The sequence below is a fragment of the Balaenoptera physalus genome (assembly GCF_965194825.1).
Source record: "Balaenoptera physalus genome assembly, chromosome: 10".
Taxonomy (NCBI): domain Eukaryota; kingdom Metazoa; phylum Chordata; class Mammalia; order Artiodactyla; family Balaenopteridae; genus Balaenoptera; species Balaenoptera physalus.
The window spans coordinates 96653992-96681408 of NC_138889.1; the positions used below are offsets into that span (position 1 = coordinate 96653992).

Genomic DNA, 27417 nt, shown 5'->3' on the forward strand with positions numbered 1-27417 from the left:
GCCTTTCCAAATCATGCTTCTCACTGGAACCAGAATGATCTTTCTGAAACAGATTTGACACAGCACTCCCTGTTTATACAACTTCACTAATTCCCCAGATTCTCACAGGACCTTAAGATTCTCACGAGACCTTTCCCAACCTGGCCCCAGACCACCCTTCCAGCATCTTCTGCAGCCACTCCAAACCAGCACCCCACCCCCCAACTGAGCACTTGATATTTCCCAACATTCTATGCACCACCACACCACTCAGCCCAGCTCACCCTGTTTCCCCTTATCGGGAAGGCCCTCCCAACCCCCCATACCTACTCTACCTGTTCAGTCAGCCTTCACATCCATTGCCCCTGTCCTGCCCTGCTTTCGCCTTCACACCTCCCTGCATCTTCCAAGGATTCTTTCCTCATTCCCTCAGGCAGAGCTTAGAATTCTGTCGTCCATGTTCTTATGTGTCTCATAGGCAGCTACTAAAGCCCAGACCACGCTGAATTATTAAGAGTACCAGTTTTGCTCGCTTCTCCTCTGCGACTGTGAGCTCCCTGAAAGCAGTGCCATGCTCACTGCTGCACCCCTACAGTAGAGTATGAGTCTAAAATATCCCGTCAGTATTTGTTGAATAATGATTGAATGAATGAATGGACAGAATCAAAGAACAAGCAAATGCTGTGCTCAGGTTTCGCCAAGAAAGACCCAAACACCTTCCACACAGCTTCTTCCTCAGCCCAGCAAGGTCTCCTGGCTGACAGCCACTTGCACTGAAATCAAATAGGGCAGAGCAGCAGCGAGAAGTGAAGAAAAAGTAGCCAAAGCCAGGACTTCTCCTCATGGCTGAAATCAGCATTCTTATACCGGCAGCCCATACGCTAAACAAGCCCACAGAAGCATTTTGTTTGACTCAGAAAGTGTTTTAAAAATTGGGAAATTCCACCCAAAATCCAGCTCTACACTTACTCCTAGACTATCAGAGAATCAGACAACCCTCAACCTGCATTCCCACCAGGCTACAATGACTGGGGCTGGGTAACTTCTGAGAAAGCCATAGTCCCTACCCGTCCCTATTGTCTTCACCCAGCTCACCACTCTGGATGTTTCCTGCCTGGCCCCCGCAGGCATTTGAGTTTGCAACCACCGGTTTAAACAACCTGCTCAGTTTAAGGAGTTAAAATGCCTGTGTATGCTCACTCCAAGAATAAGAGGAAGGATCTTTTCAGCTCCATTTCTCTCCAGGCTAGGGAGTTTAATAAAACCCAGCAGACACTGCATGGATTTAGCCCTGAGAATGCCAGGGGCCAGGGCTGAGAAAGGAGACCAAGGTGGGGGAGGAGTGGGCCGCATGTGACACAAAGAGGCTATCTGGAAGCGTGACCCTCCGCTCCACTGGGCTGAGATAAGCTTCTCAGCGGGACTGTTCATGGGAGGTGAGGAAGGAGCTGGACACACATGGAGGAAACGGTCAGGCAGGAATTCCCAAGCAGGTCTGCTGGACTAGCAACTTCTCGTGAAGCTTTAGCTCCACTCACTGGCTGGCTGTAGATTAAACTCCAGAAAATCAGCAAAGCTCAGCGAAGCCTTCAGGCAGCCCCAAGGCACTGCTTGGAAGAGAAGCTTCAGTTCATGCTTTCACAGAGCCCTTTGATGCGAGTAACAACTTGTGTTAGGAAGAGGGTCCGCAAAAGAAAAGGGTCAATATCCCCCCACTCCCGACCACTCCTCGCCAGTGGTCCAGGTCACACTTTGTCTCCTCATCGTCTTTCTCCTGCTTTGAGGCTCCACCATCTAGGCGAGAAGGCAGCTCACTTCTTTTAAGTACCCACTACTCTTAGGCTCTCAGGCAGACCCAGGTTTGAAGCTTATCTGATGTCAGATGCCCTTTTTTAGAAAAAAGCTATAAAATTATGAATACAAAGTAGACTCAGTGCCTTGAAAGGGCAAGTTCCTAGTTAATCCCCCTCTGGTCAGGGGTTTTCCATATGCTATCTCAGAAAACAGAGGCTGGGCTCTTCTTCACCTAGCTGGCAGAGAACCAGCTAGGAGAATAACCTCTCTTTGCCTCAGTTTTCTGAGAAATGGGATAACACTAGAGCTCACTCAAACTGTTGTTGGGAGGACTGAGGTAATACATGTAGATGGTATTTGCTTAATAAATGTGAGCTATTACTGTTACCTCATTTACCCTCACAACAGCCCTGTAAAGCAACCATTATTCTCTCGATTTTAGGTGAGAGCGGGAAATCTCCCTCCTCCCCACCTGCTGCAGACTGCACCCAAGCCTGCCTTTGCTGGGTGGAATCCCAGAGTGCCTGGACCTTCTTTTATCTCCTCTACTGCAACCAGGACTGACTAACTGTCTTCTGCTCTGTGACGGATGAGTTAGCTCACCTGACCACCCAACCCAACCCTTCTGAGAATAAGCTGTGATGTGTTCATAGGTGATAAGGTATAGCAGGTAACTAACTCCACTTTGGTAGACATTTCAGCAGGAGTCTTTCAAAAAGAAAGATTTACCCAAGAGATGGAATTGTCAGGGACCCAGGGATGGGTCCCTGAGAGGTACATGAATCAGAAAGGAAGCCATGGTAGCACGGAAAAGCATCCACTTGAAGTCTGATGACCTGCTAACCTTGTGACCTGTTCAAATCAGTTTACTTCTCATTTGTAAAATAGGAAGAATAAAAATAACATAGGACTATTGTGTAGCACAAATGAGGCTAATGTATATGAAAACGCTTTGGTTGCAGTAACGATAAAAAATAAAAATAATTTTTAAATATTTATAATTGTTTTTATTTTTTTAAATAAAAAATAACTGTACCAGAGTTCCCTGGCAGTCCAGTGATTAGGACTCTGCACTTCCACTGCAGGGGGCGCAGGTGAGATCCCTGGTCAAGGCACTAAGATCCCACAGGCCGCACGGCATGGCCAAAAAAATAAATAATAAATAACTACACCACTCAACAGTTTTCTGAGTAGTTACTTCATGGCAGACAATGAGTGCTTCATATACATTAAGATTCACATTTAATGTGCCCAACTGCTCTCTTAAATACTATTATTTTGTCCTTTTTCAGATAAGGAAACTGACTGAGGCTAGGGAGGCTTTGACCAGTCTTAGGTAGAGGAGCCAGTAATAAGTTTTGCGTTTTAGAGAAATTACTCTGTGTGACTGAATTAGTAAATGAATAAACGAATGAACGTTACCAAAGCCCATCTACCTAGGCTTTTCTTTTCTGCAAGCCAGGTGAATGTACTTTCCCACCCTCTCATATAATAATAAAAATAGGTAATTATATTACCTAATGGACAGTAGATTTTTACCACAAGAGGGATGTAAGTCAATTAACATTTTTGAGGGATTTCTATGTGCTATATGCTTTCAATTTATTATCATGCAAGTCTCATTACCCCCATTTTATAGATGAGGAAACTGAGGCTAAGAGATGACAAGCAATTTTCTTCAAACCACAAAGACATCAGGAAGGAGAAGTCTGTATTCAAACTCAGGCCTGTCTGACAACAAAGCCCATACTCTTTCCTCTACTCTATAGCCTACATTCTATGAATATAAATATTTATTTTCTTTGATCAAAGACTATCATTTTCAAAGAGAAGCCAATTGCATAAATAGTCTAGCCATGTTTCAATACATGAGTTTTCCAAAGAAAACCAACATATTTTAACATACACTGTTATCTCAGCATCCATACTAATTAAAAAAAGAAACTTGTCCATCATGTAAAGTTTCTTACTTAGAAAATAGAGCATACCTCATTAATAAGTGGTGCACATAAAAAGAGTGGGGTTTTTTCCATTGACAATGGTTAACTGTAATTTCTATTTCCAAACCTGTGTATATTTGTTTTGCAATGTTTCCCAAGGATTCTAAAATCTTTGAAGAATTCTAATAACTCCTTGATAAATGCTTTATTGCAATGTTAAAAAAAAAAAAAAGAATATATAGCATAAATGATTCAAGTGAGGGTGCAACTGAACTGGAAAAATTACCCCAAAGGATACTGCTGAATGCTGACAGGACTGCAGCCTCTGAGACTTCTCTAAAAAATGTTTGTTTTGATGCTCACATTTCTTAAAAGCACGTAATCAAGGAGAATAAAAATAAAACCTTATCCTCATTAGTAGGGGATAGTGGGAAAAGTCTTAAATCTGGAGACAAAAAAAAAAAATGAGTTCAAGCTCTTAATTACTGGGTAATGTGGGTCAAGACAATGATCTTTTTTTAAGTGAAGTATAGTTGATTTACAATATTATGGTAGTTTCAGGTGTACTGCATAGCAATTCAGTATTTTTGCAGATTATACTCCATTATAGGTTATTACAAGATAATGGCTATAATTCCCTGTGCTATTCAGTATAACCTTGTTGCTTATCTATTTTACACACTGTATCTGTTAATCCTATACCCCTAATTTGTCTCTCATTCCCTCTCCCTTTGGGTAACCACAAGTTTGTCTCCTATATCTGTGAGAGACAGTGATCTTTCTTGAATCTCAGTTTGCTCACATGTAAATTGGGAATAATAATACTTACATCACAGAAGGCAATGTGAAGGCTGTTTGAAAAGCATAACCCCCTATTCTATAAGAATTATCAATCCTTAACACCTTAGAGAAAAACAGTTTAAGAGTTCAGAATAGTTTCTTGTTCCTAAGAGTATGTGCATTTTAAATGAGAGAGCTTGGAGAAGATAGTGTTAAGAAATAGACCACACACTGATTTTATGTTATCTCATGACAGGGCAGTATTTGGGGGTTGTTCCAGCACCCTTTACATCCTATTAGAGGGATTGCCTCCTGAGCAAGATAGCACCTCTTTAAGTATATGCAGGTTCACCATGTACAGTTATCCAGCCAGGGTATTTGCCTAAGAGCTAGGGGTGCCATTCACATAAACCGTAGCAACCAGCACTTCTTGGGGTTGAACAGGGCACAACCTGTATAACCGTTGACCACAGATCCGGTTGGGGGTTGCTAGATCAAAATGGGTTTTCCCAATGAATTCTCAAATGGGAAGATGCCATTGTTAGAGTGGGGAATAAAGATCAGCTACTAACACGCTTGGTGTGAACCTCTTTTCTAAAGACCAGCACAGAAAGCTATCTGCTTCCATGCAGGGTTAGGTAAGAATCCAGTTTTCTCATTTTGTGCATGATGCAAATAATTATTGACTTCACAGGGCTGTTGTAAAAATCAAGTGGTATCAAGACAGGGCAAGAACTGCCCCTGTCTATCGCTATACCTATGCCTTATCCGAGGTAAAGGACTGCCTTAGTAAGCTAAGGAAGCTCACACAGGGACCTACTGAGGCTCAGATTTAGGTTTCAAATGTTAATAAACAGATGATCTGCCTGGAAATGCAATCTCCCTTCATCTCTACATTCAAAGAAAGTGTCACTGCGATGAAACAGAAGTGTGACATCACCAAGGCTGTGGCTCTCAACCTTTCTGTAGATCAGGATACCTTGGGAGCTTTAAAGAAAATACATCAATGATGGAGCTTCTCCACCAAGAGACTCTGATTTAATTGGTTTGGGAATAGTGCCAGGTATCCAGAAGACCATGCTTACTAGCCAACGGCGCAAATGTCACCAGCTTACGAAGGAGACTTCTGTGAGACACTAGAAAGAGCCAGAAGGAGTCCAAAGACCTGATATCTAGTCCTGTCACTTTGATCTTGTGCAAGTCACATGTCTTCTCTGTGAAGCTCTTAGCACATTTTTGACATAAAAGTTCTGAACCCCTGAGCTCTAAGCTCCCATTCACTAGCTCGTTATGAGATAGGACCCCATGTTTGTCATTAAAGTGTGACTTTCAAAACTTCAGCTTCTCTGAGACTCAAATTCTCCACCTGTCAAATCAGGAGAAGGCAATTGACTAAAAGAACAAGCTCAGGGAGTGCCCTGAAAACAATATGCTCCGTCTCCCTATGATTTTTCAGCCAACAAAACACCTCTCAGATGTATTTGGTAAGAAACTGTTGCCCTCTGTACTTTCATTGGTTTCTCCTCACAGGAGAGGGAATGATTCATCTAACATGGGAGGTGGTAAGAGACAGACATCCCATTCTCCATATACCTCTACTGGGGAAAGGCGAACCTGCTACGTGTCCCCTAGGAGACCTTCCTCCCCCAGGCTCCCTGCACTCACCTGGTATGAGGCAGTTGGCTACCAGCCCCACCCTTCCTAAATGCAGATCCCAAAGTCTAGCTGCAGCAAGGGTTGGGGGGTAAATGAGGAAGGGCATCTGGCCACAGATCCAAGATATGAGATCCAATCCAAGTGATAAACCTGACATTGGAATCCCTAACTATTGTATATATTTTGTAAATGATCCAGGATTCAAAAGCAGGATGGATCTTGATTAACTGGCCACTAAAATTCCAAACCAAGTATCCTCCATATGTCTCCAAAGGGTTGTTGTAAGGATCCAAAGAGATACTGGATGAAACAGTCCTTGCTTCCCCATTACTTCTCCAGTAAAAGACAGTGCATTTCTTAGACACCGATCAATCAGGCTCCAAGGCAAAATGAAGAATACCACTTATTCCAGGGATTCTCTTAGAAAGGCAACCTCATGTTTTAACCATGAGTCTCAGTAATTGCTTAATGAGCATGGCATTTTTTCCTTCCTGGTGCCACTGCTGTACACCAAGCCTCAGAATTCTAATGGGAATTTCTCCTCCAGCCAAGTTCACTGCTGGCCTTCCAAGGAAATACTCAAAATGGTTTTGTCATTCACTCTGTTTTCTGGTTAAGCAAGGAGAAAAGCAGAGCTGGAGTGAAGCTGTCGCCTGTACAACACAGTGGGGAGAGGAAAAGTAGCATAGTTTTTAAAGACTGTCAGCTTTTAGGGCTTCCCTGGTGGTGCAGTGGTTAAGAATCTGCCTGCCAATGCAGGGGACATGGGTTCGAGCTCTGGTCCGGGAAGATCCCACATGCCGCAGAGCAACTAAGCCTGTGAGCCACACTACTGAGCCCACGTGCCACAGCTACTGAAGCCTGCATGCCTAGAGCCCAAGCTCCGCAACGAGAAGCCACCGCAATGAGAAGCCCACGCACCACAACGAAGAGTAGCCCCTGCTCACCCCAACTAGAGGAAAAGCCCACGCGCAGCAATGAAGACCCAACGTAGCCAAAAATAAAAATAAATACAAATAAATAAATTTTAAAAAAATTTAAAGACTATCAGCTTTTGGGCCAAGCAGGCTGGGCCTGAATCCTTGCTCTACACTAACTGTCTTGGTCAGCTCAGGCTGCTACAACAGAATACCATAGACTAGGGGGGGCTTCTGAACAGCTGAAGTGTATCTCTCACAGTTCTGGAGGCTGGGAAGTTGAGCCCGCATCCTGGTTCATAGATGGCTGACTTCACACTGCATCTTCATACGGCACAAAAGGGCAAGAGAACAATCTGGAGACTCTATTATAAAGGAGTCATGGGGCTCCACCCTCATGACTTAATCACCTCCCAAAGGCCCCGACCTTTTAATAACAGCACACTGGGGGATGGGATTTCAACACATGAATTTGGGGAGGACACAAGCGTTCGGTCCATAACACCAACTGTGAGACTCTGGATGATTTGTTTAATTTTACTGAGCCTGTTTTCCTGACCATAAAATGGGGATGACAGTGGTATTTCTCTCCAGTGATGAGAAGATTCCATAAGATGCTGTGTGCCCTGCATCTAGTGCAGTGCTTAGGACATGATACCCACTCCATTAATTTATCTACCTTTTGTATTTTCCATTAGCCACTTACTAATAGCTGGGCAATATAGGTGGCCTCTCTGAGTTTTGCTTTCCTCCTTGGAAAACAGAGATAATAAAAGACCTACACTGAAGGGTTGTCATGAGAACTGGAAAGAGACTAACATATCTATCACTTAGAAGGTACTCAACATATACAGCTATTATTAGAGTGATCATGAAACTGGAGAAATTAAATCTAAGTATTTATCAGGAGACGTTTTAGGATGAGCTTTTTATTTTTTTAAAAATTTATTTATTTAATTTATTTATTCTTGGCTGCATTGAGTCTTCGTTGCTGCACACGGGCTTTCTCTATTTGCTGCGAGCGGGAGCTACTCTTTGTTGCAGTGTGCGGACTTCTCATTGTGGTGGCTTCTCTTGTTGCAGAGCATGGGCTCTTGGCATGTGGGCTTCAGTTCTTGTGGCGCACGGGCTCAGTAGTTGTTGCTCCCGGGCTCTAGAGTGCAGGCTCAGTAGTTGTAGCACACAAGCTTAGTTGCTCTGCGGCATGTGGGATCTTCCTGGACCAAGGCTCGAACCCATGTCCCCTGCATTGGCAGGCAGATTCTTAACCACTGCGCCACCAGGGAAGCCCCAGGATGAGCCTTTTTTTTTTTTTTTGAATTTTTGAATTTTATATTATTTATTTTTTTATACAGCAGGTTCTTATTAGTCATCAATTTTATACACATCAGTGTATACATGTCAATCCCAACCGCCCAATTCAGCACACCACCATCCCCACCCTCCTGTGGCTTTCCCTCCTTGGTATCCATACATTTGTTCTCTACATCTGTGTCTCAACTTCTACCCTGCAAACCGGTCCATCTGTACCATTTTTTCAGGTTCCACATACATGCGTTAATATACGATACTTGTTTTTCTCTTTCTGACTTACTTCACTCTGTATGACAGTCTCTAGATCCATCCACGTCTCAACAAATGACTCAATTTCATTCCTTTTTAGGGCTGAGTAATATTCCATTGTATATATGTACCACAACTTTATCCATTCATCTATTGATGGGCATTTATGTTGCTTCCATGACCTGGCTATTGTAAATAGTGCTCCAATGAATATTGAGGTGCATGTGTCTTTTTGAATTATGGTTTTCTCTGGGTATACGCCCAGTAGTAGGATTGCTGGATCATATGGTAATTCTATTTTTAGTTTTTTAAGGAACCTCCATACTCTTCTCCATAGTGGCTGTATCAATTTACATTCCCACCAACAGTGCAAGAGGGTCCCCTTTTCTCCACACCCTCTCCAGCATTTGTTCTTTGTAGATTTTCTGACTATGCCCATTCTAACTGGTGTGAGGTGATACCTCATTGTACTTTTGATTTGCATTTCTCTAATAATTAGTGATGTTGAGCAGCTTTTCATGTGCTTCTTGGCCATCTGTATGTCTTCTTTGGAGAAATGTCTATTTAGGTCTTCTGCCCATTTTTGGATTGGGTTGTTTGTTTCTTTAATATTGAGCTGCATGAGCTGTATATATATTTTGGAGATTAATCCTTTGTCCGATGATTCGTTTGCAAATATTTTCTCCCATTTTGAGGGTTGTCTTTTCATCTTGTTTATGGTTTCCTTTGCTGTGCAAAAGCTTTGAAGTTTCATTAGGTCTCATTGGTTTATTTTTCTTTTTATTTCCATTACCTTACGAGGTGGATCAAAACAGATCTTGCTGTGATTTATGTCAAAGAGTGTTCTTCCTATGTTTTCCTCTAAGAGTTTTATAGTGTCCAGTCTTACATTTAGGTCTCTAATCCATTTTGAGTTTATTTTTGTGTATGGTGTCAGGGAGTGTTCTAATTTCATTCTTTTACATGTAGTTGTCCAGTTTTCCCAGCACCACTTATTGAAGAGACTGTCTTTTCTTCATTGTATATCCTTGCCTCCTTTGTCATAGATTAGTTGACCATAGGTGCATGGGTTTATCTCTGGGCTTTCTATCCTGTTCCATTGACTTATATTTCTGTTTTTGTGCCAGTACCATATTGTCTTGATTACTGTAGCTTTGTAGTATAGTCTGAAGTCAGGGAGTCTCATTCCTCCAGCTCCATGTTTTTCCCTTAAGACCACTTTGGCTGTTCGGGGTCTTTTGTGTCTCCATACAAATTTTAAGATTTTTTGTTCTAGTTCTGTAAAAAATGCCATTGGTAATTTGATAGGGATTGCATTAAATCTGTAGATTGCTTTGGGTAGTATAGTCATTTTCACAATATTGATTCTTCCAGTCCAAGAACATGGTATATCTCTCCATCTGTTGGTATCATCTTTAATTTCTTTCATCAGTGTCTTATAGTTTTCTGTATACAGGTCTTTTGTCTCCCTAGGTAGGTTTATTCCTAGGTATTTTATACTTTTTGTTGCAGTGGTAAATGGGAGTCTTTCCTTAATTTCTCTTTCAGATTTTTCATCATTAGTGTATAAGAATGCAAGAGATTTCTGTGCATTAATTTTGTATCCTGCTATTTTACCAAATTCATTGATTAGCTCTAGTAGTTTTCTGGTGGCATTTTTAGGATTCTCTATGTATAGTATCATGTCATCTGCAAACAGTGACAGTTTTACTTCTTCTTTTCCAGTTTGTATTCCATTTATTTCTTTTTCTTCTCTGATTGCCATGGCTAGGACTTCCAAAAGTTTGTTGAATAATAGTGGTGAGAGTGGACATCCTTGTCTCATTCCTGATGTTAGAGGAAATGCTTTCAGTTTTTCACCATTGAGAATGATGTTTGCTGTGGGTTTGTCATATATGACCTTTATTATGCTGAGGTAGGTTCCCTCTATGCCCACTTTCTGGGAAGTTTTTATCATAAATGGGTGTTGAATTTTGTCAAAAGCTTTTTCTGCATCTATTGAGATGATCATATGGTTTTTATTCTTCAATTTGTTAATATGGTGTATCACATTGATTGACTTGCATATATTGAAGAATCCTTGCATCCCTGGGATAAATCCCACTTGATCATGGTGTATGATCCTTTTAATGTGTTGTTGGATTCTGTTTGTTTGTATGTTGTTGAGGATTTTTGCATCTATATTCATCAGTGATATTGGTCTGTAATTTTCTTTTTTTGTAGTATCTTTGCCTCTGCTCAAAAATAAGCTATTCAAGAGAAGAAATTGTGTCTCATTTCATCTCTGCACTCCCAGTGCCTGATGCCTACAACAGAGTAGGAACTCAACAAAATTCTGTTTATGTGAACTAGACAAACTCCCTAGCCCATACCTCAAGCTTGACTTCATGGGTCAACTATGGCAAATTTTCAGCCACTGAAGAAACGTTCATTAAGATATTGTTCCTCAAACTGTGTATTCTTCCTCTAAATGTGGTTAGAGATAATACAGCTTTCTCCTGCAATATATGGTCAAGAAAAAGCCCCAGATTTGTCATTAGTCTCACAGTATGCCCTCTGCCTGGAGCTCCCTCCTCCCTCCCTTCTTCTGTCCCACATCTGCTCCTTCTTTCATACCTCAACCTCAACAAATGCTTTCCTGGTCACTTTATGAGCCTATGCACGCTCCCTGCCCTAAACACTCACAGAATCAAGGCATCATAAAGTCACGTGAGTATTTTAAAGATCACCTTGGGTAGCCACTCATCAGATGCAATAATACCCTGTACAAACATTCCTGCTGAGTGCTTATTCAGACTAGCTTAAATACCTTGCACGACACGAAACTCACCTCTGTTTAAGATGGTCCAACCCATCTTAGTTCAGTTCCGTTAGAAACTTATATTTAGCCCAGACTTTTCTCTCTGTAGCTTCTACCACTTTCTTGGCTGCAGCTTTGCCTTTTGCAGGCTCCCAGTATGGGATGTCTCTGCCTTTGACAGTACAAACTGAATTTAACTTATGGTGCATGTATATCCTATCCTCACAACCAGATTAAAAGTTTCTAGCAGGAAGTCACCATGTTTTATGTTCTTTGTGCCTAATAGGTGCTTAATAAATATATATACTAGATAAATGTTGGAAACACTTCTTTGCTATGTTGCCTACTTTCTCTTGGTCAGACTCATCCCACTGGGGCCACCATAAACAATTGTTTTTTCTCCTCAGGTGCTTAACAGCAGGGTCACGTAATGCTGAGTAAATGGAAAGAGAAAAGGAAGGAGGAAGAAACATTTTTTTAAATTCCATCTTCAGGTGCACTGGGAAGCAACTTTCTTTTGCAGGCACATTATTTGCAACCTTGCCAGTCACATATCAAAGCACGGAACAACCTAAGTGCCGTCCGTTTCCCTCCCAATATGCGTGGGAGCTCACATTATGTCCTGGTGAGCTGTGAACAAAAAGACGTAGAATATATCCCTAATTGCTGTTTGCTTGGATTATTTTGAAAGTGGTCAGAGGGCTTTCTACTTTGCTGAGTGCTTTATGAAACACATCCAAATTTTCACTGAATGTTTAAATGTTTGGTCCACATTCAAGTGTTTGATAGCTAGTTGAGTTTTTTTCAAACCAAAAGAAGATAAAGGGCCCCCCACTTCCTGCAGAATACTGAGGAAGGAATTGTTTGACTAATTTAATACTGTCTAGGGTAAAGGAACTCAAATCTGGTCCAACTTAGAAAATATTCTGATTTTTAAATATAAGAATGATCAGTGTTTTGTTTGTTTTATATGGGGGCTGGGGAAGTAATGTGACTGGAGACTATATTCATTAAAATTATGGGAATAATAAACATCTGACCATATATATCACTTTGCAAGAGAAATATTAAAATGACACTTTTCCTATTGTCTGTTTGGACTGAAGCCTCCAAACTAAGAATAATAGACGTCAATTACACTCACACTGTAGAACAAGGGGCTAGGTTTGCAAAGATGATGGTCCAAAGCAAGGCTTGCAATAGGCCCAATGAGGTTGATTGGCCAATTGAGGAGTGATTAGGAAAACTTTGGTGAATCCCAGGCAATTTCCGAGCATGGGGGAGCTTCAGAAGAAGCATTTAGAGAGCTTGGCACTGGCCCCTGGAATCTGGGTTAACACAGAGACAGTTATGAGAAACATGCCTGAAAAAGTCTAAAAGCAAGAGTTTGGTCAGCCTAACGGCAGAGTGGAGAGTAGTTGAGACAGTTTGAAAAATGATTACACTCCTGGAGTTTAGTGACACAGTGAACCTGCCTCCTGCTGCAGGCTGCCTGCTGTCTCCACCAGCCCTGAGTCTCCTGGAAAAGGACCACTTGGGGGTGAAGGTAAGCCCAGCAGAAAGCAGCTGAATGTGAACCAGCAGAGGTCAGGGCTTGGAAGTAGAGGGGTAGGGGAGATCATTAACCTCCAGCAAGAGAAGCACTGCTGGCAACAAAGAAATTGCAGGTGCATTACAGAAACCTCCCAGGAAATGGATAGCCTCATCCCTCCCCTGCCTGCAACCCTGGAGGAGCCAGAGGTGGCACGTCCAGTGGAAGAGAGGGAGGAGAAAAGCTATGTGGAGAAGCAGATGATCACACCCCTCCCTTAAAGCAGGTTTGAAGCCTGCCTTAGGCCTTGGCTAAGGTAATGAGAGAATTTTATAATTGGATGAAAATGTGGAGTTCTGATATTAGACTGAACCTTACATTTCATAACCTAAAAGAGATAGACATTTATTCATTCTAAGAGGAATCAGAAAACTCATGCTACCTAGCCAAGATTTCATCCTGAATCTAGGAAAAAATGACTTAATGGAGCAAGTTTAACAGAACGTGATAAGAAAGAATAAATTTGCTTTCTGCTTGTACCCCACTGAGTCCAGCTGCCAAAATACATTAGTTATAAATGTCTTGCTTTCAAAAAAAACAAAAATGAAATAAAACAATAACAAAATATTACTCTGAGGATAAAGCCCCAAATCCTCACATGGCATGTGTTTGTGTATCTGGCCCCTGCAAAGCTTTTGAATTTCATTTCATGCCACTCTCTACCACAGTAGCTCCAGCCGCATGGCTTTCTCAGAATGCCTCAGAAATACAAGTAGCTTATCCCCTCAGGTACACACTCTACCCTCTACTTGGAATTGTTTGCCTCCTCTCATCTTCACCTGCCTAATTCCTCCTTGTTCTTAGAGTGCTCTGGTTGTGAGCAACAGACACCAGCAGAAACTTAAGCAGGAAATGAATTTATTGGAAAGGTAGGAAGTAGCTCACACAATCAAAGACTGTTAAAAAAATAATTACATTGGGACTCCCCTGGTGGCTCAGTGGATAAGACTCCACGCTCCCAATGCAAGGGGCCTGGGTTCGATCCCTGATCAGGGAACTAGATCCCACATGCATGCCAAAACTAAGAGTTTGCATGCTGCAACTAAGGAGCTGGCGAGCTGCAACTAAGGAGCCCAAGAGCCACAACTAAGGAGCCCGCATGCCACAACTAAGACCTGGTGCAACCAAATAAATAAATTAATTTAAAAAATAATAATTACTTTAAAGACACAACTGGAAAATAACAGAAGTCAAGGAAGCCTAAGCAATTAAGATGGTAGGAAATGATGGGCAGTCTATTCTGGAAAAGGGATCATCCTCAGCTTTTTGTTTTGTTTTGCTGGAGAGTCACTCCTAGGTTGGGACACGTGCCCACCCCTAACTAGGGGAGGGCAGAGTGTTTGGGTACAATGAGGCAACAGAAATTTCTCCAAAGAAAATCAGGACACAATTTACACAAGAATGGTGGGCAGGCAACACAACTGAAATCCACTTCGTTTAAGGACCACTTCAATGTTTCTTCCTCTGCCCGTTAGTAGCCACAGACTCTTAAGCAGGCTATTTATAGTATCTGTGTCTCAGTTTATTAATCTTGAGATAGTATAAGTATCTGCCTCATAGGTTAGTGGTGAAGATTAAATTAATGAATATATGTAACCCACTGAGCAAAGTGCTAGCACATAGTGTTAGCTAATATTATTTTTTAGTAAAATTTTCCATAACCTCCCTAATCTCTGCCAGGTCAGTCCATTATATTCTCCCATCCCATCTTGTATTTCTCCTTCGAGCACTTATCATAAGTAAACTTGCAGAATTACTTCTGTAATTTTTACTTAAATGTGTGTATCCCACTAACATCATAAGGACAGAAGAAACATTTATCTTTTTCACCTTGTATTCTCAATGCATAGCGCATAGCATAGTGTATTAGGCTGACTAATAGCTCCCAAAGATAACCAGGTCCTAATCCCTGGAAGCTGTGAATGCTACGTTATATGGCAAAAGCAACTCCGAAGATGTGATTAAGTTAAGGATCTTGAGATGGGAAGATTATCCTGGATATATGGCTGGGCCCTAAATATAATCACAAATGTCCTTATAAGAGGAAGGCAAGGGGAGATTTGACTACAGAATATGAGAAGGCAATGTGAAATCAAAAGCAAGAGGTTGGAATAATGCAAGGAAGGGCTCACAAGCCAAGGAATGCAGGCAGCTTTCAGAAGCTAGAAAAGATGTGTGAACACATTCTCTAGAGCTTCCAGAAGGAACCAGCCCTGCCAACACCTTGACTTTAGCCCAGTGAAACTGATTCTGGACTTCTGGCTTCCAGAAATATAAAAGAATAAATTTATATTGCTTTAAGCCACCAAGTGTGTGGTAATTTGTTATGGTAGCCATAGGAACTAACACTCAGACACTCAAAAAATATTTATTGAAAAATAAATGAGACTTAGAAAATGAACAAAAAAAGTATCAATCAAAGCCAGCATAGAAGTTGATGTACAAGACTAATCTTCATGACAAACGTAAGACTGAACAACTTATTTTGGTCCACACATCTAAAATTTCATTATAGGTACATCAGTTAAATACTGAATATCCTTGAACTTGTCAAGGTTTTTAGTTGAAAATTGAGGAAGTTATCATTGACTGGGAATGATAGGGACCAAGAATTTATTCAAAGGGTAGCATATGTCTCAGACTCACCAGGATGATTGAAGAACCAGGTTCAAGGCCAGCCATGTATGGTGTGCATTGCAACACAGCAGCCCTGTTGAAGATCTGCAGCCAGGAGCAACATACAAAACATGCCACATCATTGGTCTGGGGAAGATACCATTGGCTCTGTCACCAAACACAGCACTCTATTACCAAGCACTGACTGCCAGCATTATTACTGCAGTTTCCGATCATCCTGTAGCACTGCAGCCAGAGAGTTCCTCAAGAGTCCTAAATTGCAATAAAGGCTAGGAAAGTAAGGACTGGGCATTTTCAGCTTCTGTAGTAGGAGGCATCTCAACGTCTCAACAAGATTCAGAATGGGAACAAGGGAGATCCCCCAAACATACGAGGAAATGGGTCAGGTGATGGGTAACCATAAGGGAAAGATAAATACGTACTACAGTCTCATATCCAAAGCTTACAGTGAACTGATTTTCAAGCATCAGACTTGAACATGAATTCACAAAACCAGAATGTGCAGTCATGCATCTAATGACCTCCTGTGCTCAATCACTTCTAAATTCAAATTAAAGCAGGTAACAGAATACAGAAGATATTGAGGTTAAATATGTCAATCTCTAATTTGATCATTAAATGAAATGAAAATGCCTTAAGGAATTTTTAAAGACTGATTTCCTTGGTCAGATCACCAAATGGCATGAAGAAATGCCTGGTTTAATCTCTCTATCACATTGTCCCATTAGATTTAATTAAAGCCGTATCAACTACCTGCCAAAAAAAATAAGTAATATCTTATTTGGGGCAACCAAATAACTAGAGTTTGGGGTAAATATTAGATGTCATTATAATAAAGGGAGAATAAAAATCCCAGACCTTAGATTATCAGAGTCTACCACTTAAAATAGCCATACAACTAGAATTTTGCCTTCTTCTGTATCAGGCAATGTGCTAAGCACTGGGATTTTTTTTTTTTTTTTTTTTTTTTAATGATTAAGGAGGAACCCCTGGAAGAATTTATATTCTGCAGAGGAGTTAAGGAATAAAGACATGTAAATAAACTAATTTAATAATAATAAGTTGTAACAGGTGATCTAACAGATGTGCTATGAGTTGAATTGCCCATACCCCCCCCAAATTTATATGTTGAAGCCCTAGCTCCCATTACTTCCGAATGTGACCTGATTTGGAAATGGGACCATTGCTGATGTAATTAGTTAAGATGAGATCAAAGTGGAGTAGGATGGGTCCCTAATTCAATATGACTGTTGTCCTGATAAAAAGAACACCATGTGAAAACACAGACAAACACACAGGGAGAAAGCCATGTGAACATTGGAGTTATGCTACCACAAGTCAAAGAACTATGGCCACTCGTGCTCCCGCAGTGTCCACGGACACTCCTTTTTCCGCAACCGATTTTGCACCCACTCGCGGCGGAGCGCACTACGTGCAGTGACGTGAAGAAGCCACGCGCCACCCAGCAGGCCACAGCCGTTTGGGAGCCCGAGACTCTTAAAACGGCAGAGCAACTTTTTCCAGGAAAGATGACAGACCAGATGTGCACCTTTCTTTTCAAAAAGCTTGGGCGAAAAGGGGCTACAGGTCTCAGAAAGCGCCCGATCTGCCACCAAGAGTCCGGAGACGACAGCAGCAGCAGTGACGAAGGCAGCGCTGTGCTTTGCCCGGAAAAGAAGCGGACGACCCACAATCCGATGATACAGAAGACCCCTGGCAGTGGTAAACAGAAGGCAGCTTACGGTGACCAGAGTAGCCAGGAGGAGGAGAACGAGCCCGAGAGTCTCGGCGTGGTCTATAAGTCCACTCGCTCAGGGAAACCCCTGGGGCCAGAGGATATGGGGGCGACTGCTGTCTACGAGCTAGACACAGAGAAGGAGCGTGACGCACAAGCCATCTTTGAGCGCAGCCAGAAGATCCAGGAGGAGCTGAGGGGCAAGGAAGATGACAAGATCTATCGGGGAATCAACAATTATCACAAGTACATGAAGCCCAAAGATACATCTATGGGCAATGCTTCCTCCGGGATAGTGAGGAAAGGCCCCATCCGAGCTCCCGAGCATCTGCGTGCCACCGTGCGCTGGGATTACCAGCCCGACATTTGTAAGGACTACAAGGAGACTGGCTTTTGCGGCTTTGGAGACAGCTGCAAATTCCTCCATGACCGTTCAGATTACAAACATGGGTGGCAGATCGAACGTGATCTTGACGAGGGTCGCTATGGTGTCCATGAGGATGAAAACTATGAAGTGGGAAGCGATAAGGAGGAAATACCGTTCAAGTGTTTCATCTGTCGCCAGACCTTCCAAAACCCAGTTGTCACCAAGTGCAGGCATTATTTCTGCGAGAGCTGTGCGCTGCAGCATTTCTGCACCACCCCGCGCTGCTATGTCTGTGACCAGCAGACCAGTGGCATCTTCAATCCAGCGAAAGAATTGATTGCTAAACTAAAGAAGCATAGAGCTGCAGAAGAGGGTGGTGCTTCTGATTTCCCAGAAGACCCCAATGAGGGTCCAATTCCCATTACTTAATTTTCCCATTATTCTCATATCTCAAAATAAATGTTGTTTTTGGGGGAAAAAAAAAACACAAGTCCTTCCCTAGTACCTTCAGAGAGGGCATGGCCCTGTCAGCACCTTAATCTGTCTTCTAGCCTACAGAACTGTGAGATAATAAATTTCTATTGTTCTGGGCCACTCAATTGTTGGTACTTTGTTATGACAGTCCTGAATCCACTGAAGTTGAAGCATAGAAAATCAATATACAAAAATCAGTCACATTTTTATACACTAACAATGAACTATCAGAAAGAGACATTAAGCAAACAATCCCATTTGAAATACGATCAATAGAATAAAATACTCAGGAATAAATTCAACCAAAATGGTGAAAGGTCTGTACACTGAAAACAATAAGACATTAATAAAAGTAGTTGAAGATGACACAAATAAGTGGAAAGATATTCCATGCTCAAGGATCAGAAGAATAATTATTGTTAAAACCTCCATACCACCTAAAGTGATCCACAGATTCTATGCAATCCCCATCAAGTTTCCAATGGCATTTTTCACAGAATAGAATTAACAAATCTAAAATTTGTATGGAACCACAGAAGAACCCAAATAAGCAAAGCAGTCTTAAGAAAGAAGAACAAAGCTGGAGGCATTGCATGGCCTGATTTCAAACTATAGTACAAAGCTATAGTAATCAAAACAGTACAGTATTGGTATAAGAACAGACACAAAAATCACTGGAACAGAATAGAAACCCCAGAAATAAACCCATGCATATATGGTTAATTAATTTACACCAAAAGAGCCAAGAATATACAATGAAAAATGATAGTCTTTGCAATAAATGGTGTTGGAAGACTGAATAGCTACATGCAAAAGAATGAAATTGGACCCCTATCTTACCATACACAAAAATCAACTCAAAATGGATTAAAGACTTAAGCATTGAAGACCTGAAATCATAAAACTCCTAGAAGAAAACATAGGGGGAAAGTTTTTTGACATTAATTTTGATGATGATTTCTTAGATATGACACCAAAAGCACATGCAACAAAATCAGAAGTAGATAAATGGACTACATCAAACTAAAAAGTTTCTTCACAGCAAAGGAATCAACCAACAAAATAAAAAGATAACCTACTAAATGGGAGAAAATATATCTAAAAAGGGTTAATATCCAAAATACATAAGGAACTCATACTACTCAATAGCAAAGAAAACAATTTGATTTAAAAATGGGTAAAGGAACTGAATAGATATGACGAACAACTGACCAACAGGTATATGAAAAAGTGCTCAGTATCACTAATCATCAGGAAAATACAAATCAAGACCACAATGAGACACACCTCACACCTGTTGGAATAGCTATTATGAAAAACAAGAGATAAGTGTTGGGAGGGTGTGGAGAAAAGGCAAGTCTTGTACACTGTTAGTGGGAATGTAAATTGACACAGCCTTTATTACTATTATTACAAATAAAGAAGGCAGAAGGAAACTTTTGGAGGTGATGGACATGTTTATGGCATATATTGTGATGGTGGTTTCATGGATGTATATCTCCAAACTCATCAAGTTGTGTATATTAAATATGTAAAAATTTTTTACATCAATCATACTTCAATAAGGGGTTTAAAAAATATAATCTGAAGATATAACTCACTCCACCATCGTCAACAAATAAGCAGAAACGATACAATAATTACTAACATAGGACCACACAAAATGCAAAATGTAGACTTAGTGCAGCTTTAATAATTACAAATTAGGCATTCTTGTTGAGAGACTACATTCTCAAACTAAATCATGAAGGACATTTTTGTAATTTGGAAAATTTATAGCTAATGATGTAGAGTTCCCAAAACACATTCTAAGTTACAAAATATCTAGCACAAATGTCTACATGGTTCATTCATTAATTCCACAAATATTTATTGAGAGAAGCTTTGTGTTAGGCATTGACCATGACAATAGATAAGGCTTTGCATAAAAATATTGTCAAGTAAGAAAGATATATTAGCTATACGATAAATGGAAACATTTATGCATTTAGACTGCTAGGCAACTACTTCATTTTTTTTTACATTAAAGAGTTAGTTCATACCCAAATTAATCTATAAATCCAAATACAGTGCTAATCAAAATCATAACATAGTTTTTTACAGAACTTATATGTCAATTCTAAAATTCATATGCAAGACTAAAGGGTCAAGAATAATCATAATTATTCTGGGAGAAAGGATGGGAGACTTACCTTACTAGATCTTAGGATATATAAAGCCATAGTAATGAAGACAGTACTGTTTTGCTTCAAAGAGGACCAATATACTAAGGAAACAAAAATATTAGAAACAGAGCTATACACATATGGAAATGTGATATAAGACAAAACTGGTATTTCAGATTCCTGGGAAAAGAATAGACATTCCATAAATTGTGTTGGAACAACTGGCTTTCTATATAAAATAAATTATATCCCCTTATCACATCATATATGAATTTTTATAAGTTCCAGATGGATGAGAGACCTTAATGCAAAAAGCAAACTTTTACAGCTATTAAGGAAAATACATGCTTCTATGACTTTATGGAAGTATTTCTTTGGTTATACATAAACTTGACCACATCAAAATTAAAACTTCTGTAAGACCAAAGCCACAATAAACAAAATTAGAAGTCAACCCACAGTTTGGGTATAGATCTTTGCAGCATATGTAACAAAGAATTAATTATATGAAAGGATGATGTTAGGAAAACCAAGATTTGGCTGAGAAAAACAGATCCAAGAAACACACATTCGAGATCAGAAACCTCCAGCTGTCACTCCCTTCAGAGCTTGCAGAGAGATGCAGTTTCAACAAAACTGACACTACCTTTCCCCTAAACCTCTGATTTATATGTGGATGAAAGGAAGTTATAAGTTGTCTTTTGTTTGTAAATAGAGGCTATTTTTCCTTCTTTCCCCTCTCTCTAAGGGAAGGGAAGGAGGGGCTTCCTCTCCCCCAAACCAAGGGAACACTCAAGACAATGATTGGTAAAGTTTGACGATGGCTGCAAGAAGGTCATATTTATATTTTGCTTCTGGTAGGATGTTTACTTAGCCACTGAACTTGATGATCTTCCTTGCACTAGTGGAGTAGGAGAAGAGACGATTGGGAGTGATGGCATGGTGGGAGCCCACAGGACAAAAGAAGGAAGGTCAGGACTCCTGGATCCCAAACCTGCATTCCAGTTTCCTCAGATTTGGGGCTACAGTCTTGCCGGTGATGGTTACATCATAAAGCAAACAGGCACTCAGTTCAAAGAAATATTCTGTAAAGCTGTCAATTGAGGATCAGTGGAAGATATAGCCAATCATGAAAGGAACCCACAATGCCTTCAGAGGCTGCTTGAGAGGAGACCATCATCAGCTGAATCTGTGGGAACCATTATCTTGCCCTATGGAGTCCATAGACATCAATCTCAAACACCATTTAAGGCCAACCAAGGAAAGAACTAAGCCTCAACACTTTAGGAGCATGAAGCAGGGCAGAATCTGCCTCACATCACTCCTGCCTGTCCAACATCCCATGTGTGTTGAGATTACATGTGTCCCATACGCACCCACACATACTGCTCCAAACCCCTACCCTGCAAGTCCCACCTATTTAGGAGGGAGATCTAGAGGATTTTTTTTTTTTTTTTGGCTGCGTTGCTGCGCGCTCTTTCTCTAGTTGCGGCTAGCAGGGGCTACTCTTCATTGTGGTGCACGGGCTTCTCATTGCGTTGGCTTCTCTTGTTGTGGAGCACGGGCTCTAGGAGAGTGGGCTTCAGTAGTTGTAGCACGCAGGCTCAGTAGTTGTGGTTCGTGGGCTCTAGAGCGCACGCTCAGTAGTTGTGGCACACGGGCTTAGTTGTTCCATGACATGTGGGATCTTCCAGGACCAGGGCTCGAACCCGTGTCCCCTGCATTGGCAGGCAGATTCTTAACCACTGTGCCACCAGGGAAGTTCCTAGAGAATTTTTTAATTGAATAAGAGACTTTGATTTTAAAACACTCAGGAATAAATCTTAGAAAATGCTAAGAGTCTGTTCTAATGATGGAATGCGGCTGAAAAGTAATGCAGATGCTGAGATATTGTCCTAGTGGAAAACGAGGCTTCAACATAATACAATTGGTAGCAGTTGATGAAAAAAATAAAAGCATTTGAGTTTATACCTTGATGAGTCAAGTTTCCTCACAAAAACACTAGAAACGTGTATCCATAGTATATAAAAATACTTTCTAATTAATACAAGAAAAGAATGCCCACGAGAAAAATGGGTATTTTCATTATCTAAACTTAGTGGCTCAAAACTAGTCATCATTTCTTTGCTTTTGAGTCTGCGATTTTGGCAGGGCCCCAGTGGAAACAGCTTGTCTCTACTCCATGTGACATTTGCCATGGCTGGAAAGTCAAAGGTGACTTCTTCACACATATGTCTGGCACTTCAGCTAGGATGGCTGGAACAGCAGGGAGACTAGAGGGACATCTCTCTCTCCTCATGGCCTCTCCACATAGCTAGATTGGACTTCCTCACAGCACGGCAGTCTCAGAGTAGCTGGATCTCTTACATAGTAGCTGGCTTCCTCCAAAGAGCAAAAGTAGAGCTTGCCTTGTTTTCTTAGGCCCAGACTGGCACCATGTCAATTCTGCCACATTCTATTAGTCATCCAAGAGAAAGGTGCCCTCATTGTCCCAAGACATAAAGATGTTCATCACAGCATTGTTTGCAGTATCAGAATACTGGAAACAACCCAAATGCCTAATCAGTAATGTTTAGATGAATAAAATATGTTATATTCATATAGTGAAGCAGAAGAAAATTAATAAATGGGATCAATATGCATCAACAAGACTAGATCTAAAAACAATGTTGAGTGAGAAAAGATCGTTAAGAAATCATACACTATGAAACAAATTATGTAATTTTTTAAAAATACAAACTAGAACTACATATCTTTGTATATATATAGTGAAAGTATTAAACCATGGACTGTAAGGACACACACCAAAATCAAGATGGTAATTGCCTCCAGGGAAGAAGAGAAAAGCAGTGTTCTGAGAAAGGACAAAGTAGAATTCAACTTTATTTGTAATGTTTCAACCATTTTATTTTTTAAATCTGGTGGAAATATGATGACATTTAACATCTTTGATGGCTTTTTACTATAATAGTCTGGAATATTCTGAAGCTTAAATCCTCTTCAAAATCTTAAAAATTTTGAGTTAGCGTGTATTAAAATTGCTAATCTAGGTGGTAGGTCCAAGATACTTAATTTGCATACTTTAGTCAAAAGCTATGAAGGGTCTGAGATTTTATTCTATTTATAAGCTAACAATGTAGCTTGCCAGTTTCACGTATGCTAACAGAACACATGAGATTCCTGGGTCAGAAATAAAAGACTTATTACTCATGATAATAAAAGTAGCCAGAGTATCAGCACTTGTGCCAGCTCCCCAAATCCTAGTTCCCATAAGACAATAAAAAGAAGGTTGTATTATAGGAGATTAATACTGACTTACAGAGCCCTAATTTTCTGTAATGAGCAGAAGACCGCTTGGCCCATGCTCTATATACTATCTCTCTGTTCCAAGTCTGTAGGCAAATCTGTCCCTTGCTCCAGAAGGAGACATTAGAGCTATCTTCCAAGGCTGATTGCTATACAGTAAGTCCTCTACATGTGAACCTTCAAGTTGCAAACTTTCAAAGATACGAACGTACATTCCATCAACGTCAGACATGAGTGAAATTGCAGCTTGCCCTCCGTCCCTTATTGCTGATGATCCTTCAGCTCTACCATCTCCCACCTCCTCTCCCTCCTCCAGTCAGTAACTCTTCTTGCCTGTTCACTCGATGCCAGCTCCTGTACACCAGCTGTTGTACTGTACTACTGTGCTTTTCAATGTATTGTACTGTAAGATTTAAAATGTTTTCTTTATTTTATGTGTTTGTTTTTTATGTATTATTTGTGTGAAAATATTATAAGCCTATTACAGTACAGTACCATATAGCAGATTGTGTATTTGGGTACCTAGGTTAACCCTGTTGGACTTACAAACAAAGTGGACTTATGAACGCGTTCTCGGAAAGGAACTTGTTTGTATGTGGGGGACTTACTGTACAAGCATCCTTGAAAAGATAGTCCAGGACAAAGGTAGCCAATGCTTTTGCTCATAAAATTTTCAGAAATGCAAGTGACCTATGGAGAGTTGTCTCCTAACAGGAAACTTTCAATATGTGAAGAGGTACCCCAGTGTAATAGCAGTATCATAGGACTAATTATTATATGTGTTAGATAAAAATATGTACATAAAGTTTTAAAATTTAATGTAGTACTTATCTTATTCTTACTATAAACCCCTATGTTGGGGGAGATCATTGAGAAGACGTGACTGCTGGTTGACTGGAGAGCTGGACCCAGGTAACTGGAAGCTCCTCCTCACCCCCTCCCCTGTCCTTGCAATGTATGTTCTGCCCATTCTCTCTGCCTTGAGAGAACAAGATGTTGTTGAGACCGTCTGGACCAGATATGTGACTGAACCCAGTTAAGGCCTCTATATAAACTTTTAAGATGATGCCTGGCTGGTGAGAGATCTACTTGTCTTGTGGATGCCCAAGACAAGCCTCGTAAGTAATTTCCCTTGCTTATTAAAACTTCCACCTACCAATCTGGAGTGGTCTGCCTCTTTTTTCAGTCTCTCCTTGCCCTCCACGTATGGGGGCCAGTTTGTGAACCAACTCTCTACAAGCTAAAAACTAAGGATTATGAAAAAAGCTAACTTGTAACAAAATAATAAAACAGCTTTGCACCTCAAGTACAGTGTTTCTTAAAACATTGTGTCCTTTTAAAATTTTATGAGGAAAGAAAAAAACAACTACATAAGGCCAGAATATTTAAAGGTATTCTAACCCATAAATATACTATACTATAAACAAGGTGCCATAGCAATAAAATGAGCTATAGATATGCTCTAGAATTAACTTCAGTACACATTATGATGCATAATAGCTGCTGGAATCTTTAAACAACTTATAATGCATGTTTACTTCTTTATGTTAGTACGGAAAAATTCAAAATGCCGTACAAAGTTTTTTTAAAGGCCTACGTTGAAATTCCAAGAAAGCAACCTGAATTCTAACATAAAGATAATGATAATTGATAGTTATATGAAACTTTTCAGTCTATAAAACACATAAAACATTTTTTACATGCAAAATACTAAAATGTTAATTCCCAAACGACTTAGAAGCAAAAAATTATTCAGACATATATTATTTCCCTATCTAACTACTAAGGGCTTTTTAGTACACAGTGGGTACTGGTTAAAATATAATTATTATAGTACCCAAGCACTGGACAGGAGTTTGAGACAGTGTGAAAAACACAAGTTTTAAAGTCCAGCTTTGCCAGATTTGAATCCTAACTCTGCCACTTTATAGCTTTACAATGTTTAGCAAGTCACAATTTCCATAATCCTCAGTTTCCTCAACAGCAAAATGAAGAGAATAATATCTAAGTTATATTTCAAATGGCTAGCTCTATGTCTGGCACATAATGAGTCTCAATATCAGTTCTATAAGTTCTAAAGTATTTCTACTTCATATTTAATAATACTAGTAAGTAGATTAAAAAGTACAGGTCAGTGTGGCTTTGAATTGCAATTTATTACATGCCAGTAATCTTACTCCGTAATTGTAAATCATCCAAAGAGGGGCATCGTCGATTGATTCTTATTAGGGGAAACATTTAAATGTTCTATCTCTTACTTAAGTCCCAGGAGAAACACTTACCTTCTTTAAGTTAAGCCATTCTATCAAACAGCCAACAAATAGAAAGAAAACATGCTGCATTAATTTTTCTATAAGTAATAAGACAAAAAACCAGGAAGAACTCCAGGCCAGAAGTCAGCACAGGTAAGTTAAAGTTCCACTTATTCTTCTAATTAGTTGTGTGGTCTTAGGAAAAATATACTTTCTACTCTCTGAGCCTCAGTTTATCTGTCAAAGAAAGTTTCATTTATTCTAATACTCATGGATTTTTTGGTCAGGCTCATGAGTTTCTAAAAAATGAATCAGGGACTACCATGCCTGTGAATGACACTATTAGATTCCTTTCCTGCCACCACTGGCCCTTCTGCTCCCCAGTCTTCCCAGATTTAAACAAAGAAGGAAGAGAGGAAGAAAGGGAGAATGGAAGGAAGGAAGGAAGGAAGGAAGGGAAGAAGGGTGGGAGAAAAGAAGGAAGAAAGGAAAGGGGGGGAGGCAGAAAAAACCCTATTTTGTTCAGGCATCAATCCACCCAGCTCCAAAAGACAAATCATGATTTTTCTGAGTGAATCATGACAATTCTCATCCCCTTTGCACAATATTCTCTTTTCTAGCCTCTCTTGAAACTAGGAGTGTCTACGTCATCCAGTTCTGGTAAATAAGGCATAAGAGATCATCAAGTGAGCTTCTGTAAGAAATTTTCTTCACTCACAAGGAGACCTTTTCCCCACATACTCCCCTCTTTCCTGCTTGGAATGCTAGAGACACAGTACCTGGAACTGTGGCAGCCATATTGTGGCCATGAGCTCACAAACACAAGGTTGATGAATCAATTCCACTCAGGATGATGGAAAAATCTTGGGCCTTTTATACTATCATTGAGCCACTGGATATTACTTCAAAACTTTTTACTAAATAAGTAATATACATCATTACGGTTTAAGCTTCTGTTACTTGGGGTATTTGTTACTGACAGCTAATTGCATTCCTGACTGATACATTGCACTCATGGGAGTTTTCCACTGGTAGAGGAGGTAGGCAAATCATTAGAAAAGTGTTGTAGAGTTAAATAATTACTATAATAGAGGTGCAGGTAATTAGTTTACCTAGCTGACAGGTTGCTGCAAGGACAAAGAAGAAAAGATATGAAAATGCTGCTGAGAAAAATATGCAGTTCAATATAAAAGGTCATACTGATACTAAAATCTGAGTGGCATCATATATCCAGAAATACCAAAAGCCTACAAAAGAGTAATGTGATAATAATGATGATCACAACTAACTGTTTCATTTAAAGAATATCTCACCTGACAGAATGACCATCATCAGAAAATCTACAGACAATAAATGCTGGAGAGGGTGTGGAGAAAATGGAACCCTCTTACGCTGTTTGTAGGAATATAAATTGGTACAACCATTACGGAGAATACTATGGAGGTTTGCTTAAAAAACTAA

General features: G+C 40.2%; 1 pseudogene across 1 annotated transcript; it reads left to right on the plus strand.

The window, feature by feature from the left end:
- Nucleotides 1–278: 278 nt before the first annotated feature.
- LOC309636855 (E3 ubiquitin-protein ligase RNF113A pseudogene) lies at nt 279–27417 on the plus strand (annotated as a pseudogene). The gene has a single exon. The product of its transcript is annotated as an E3 ubiquitin-protein ligase RNF113A pseudogene (transcript).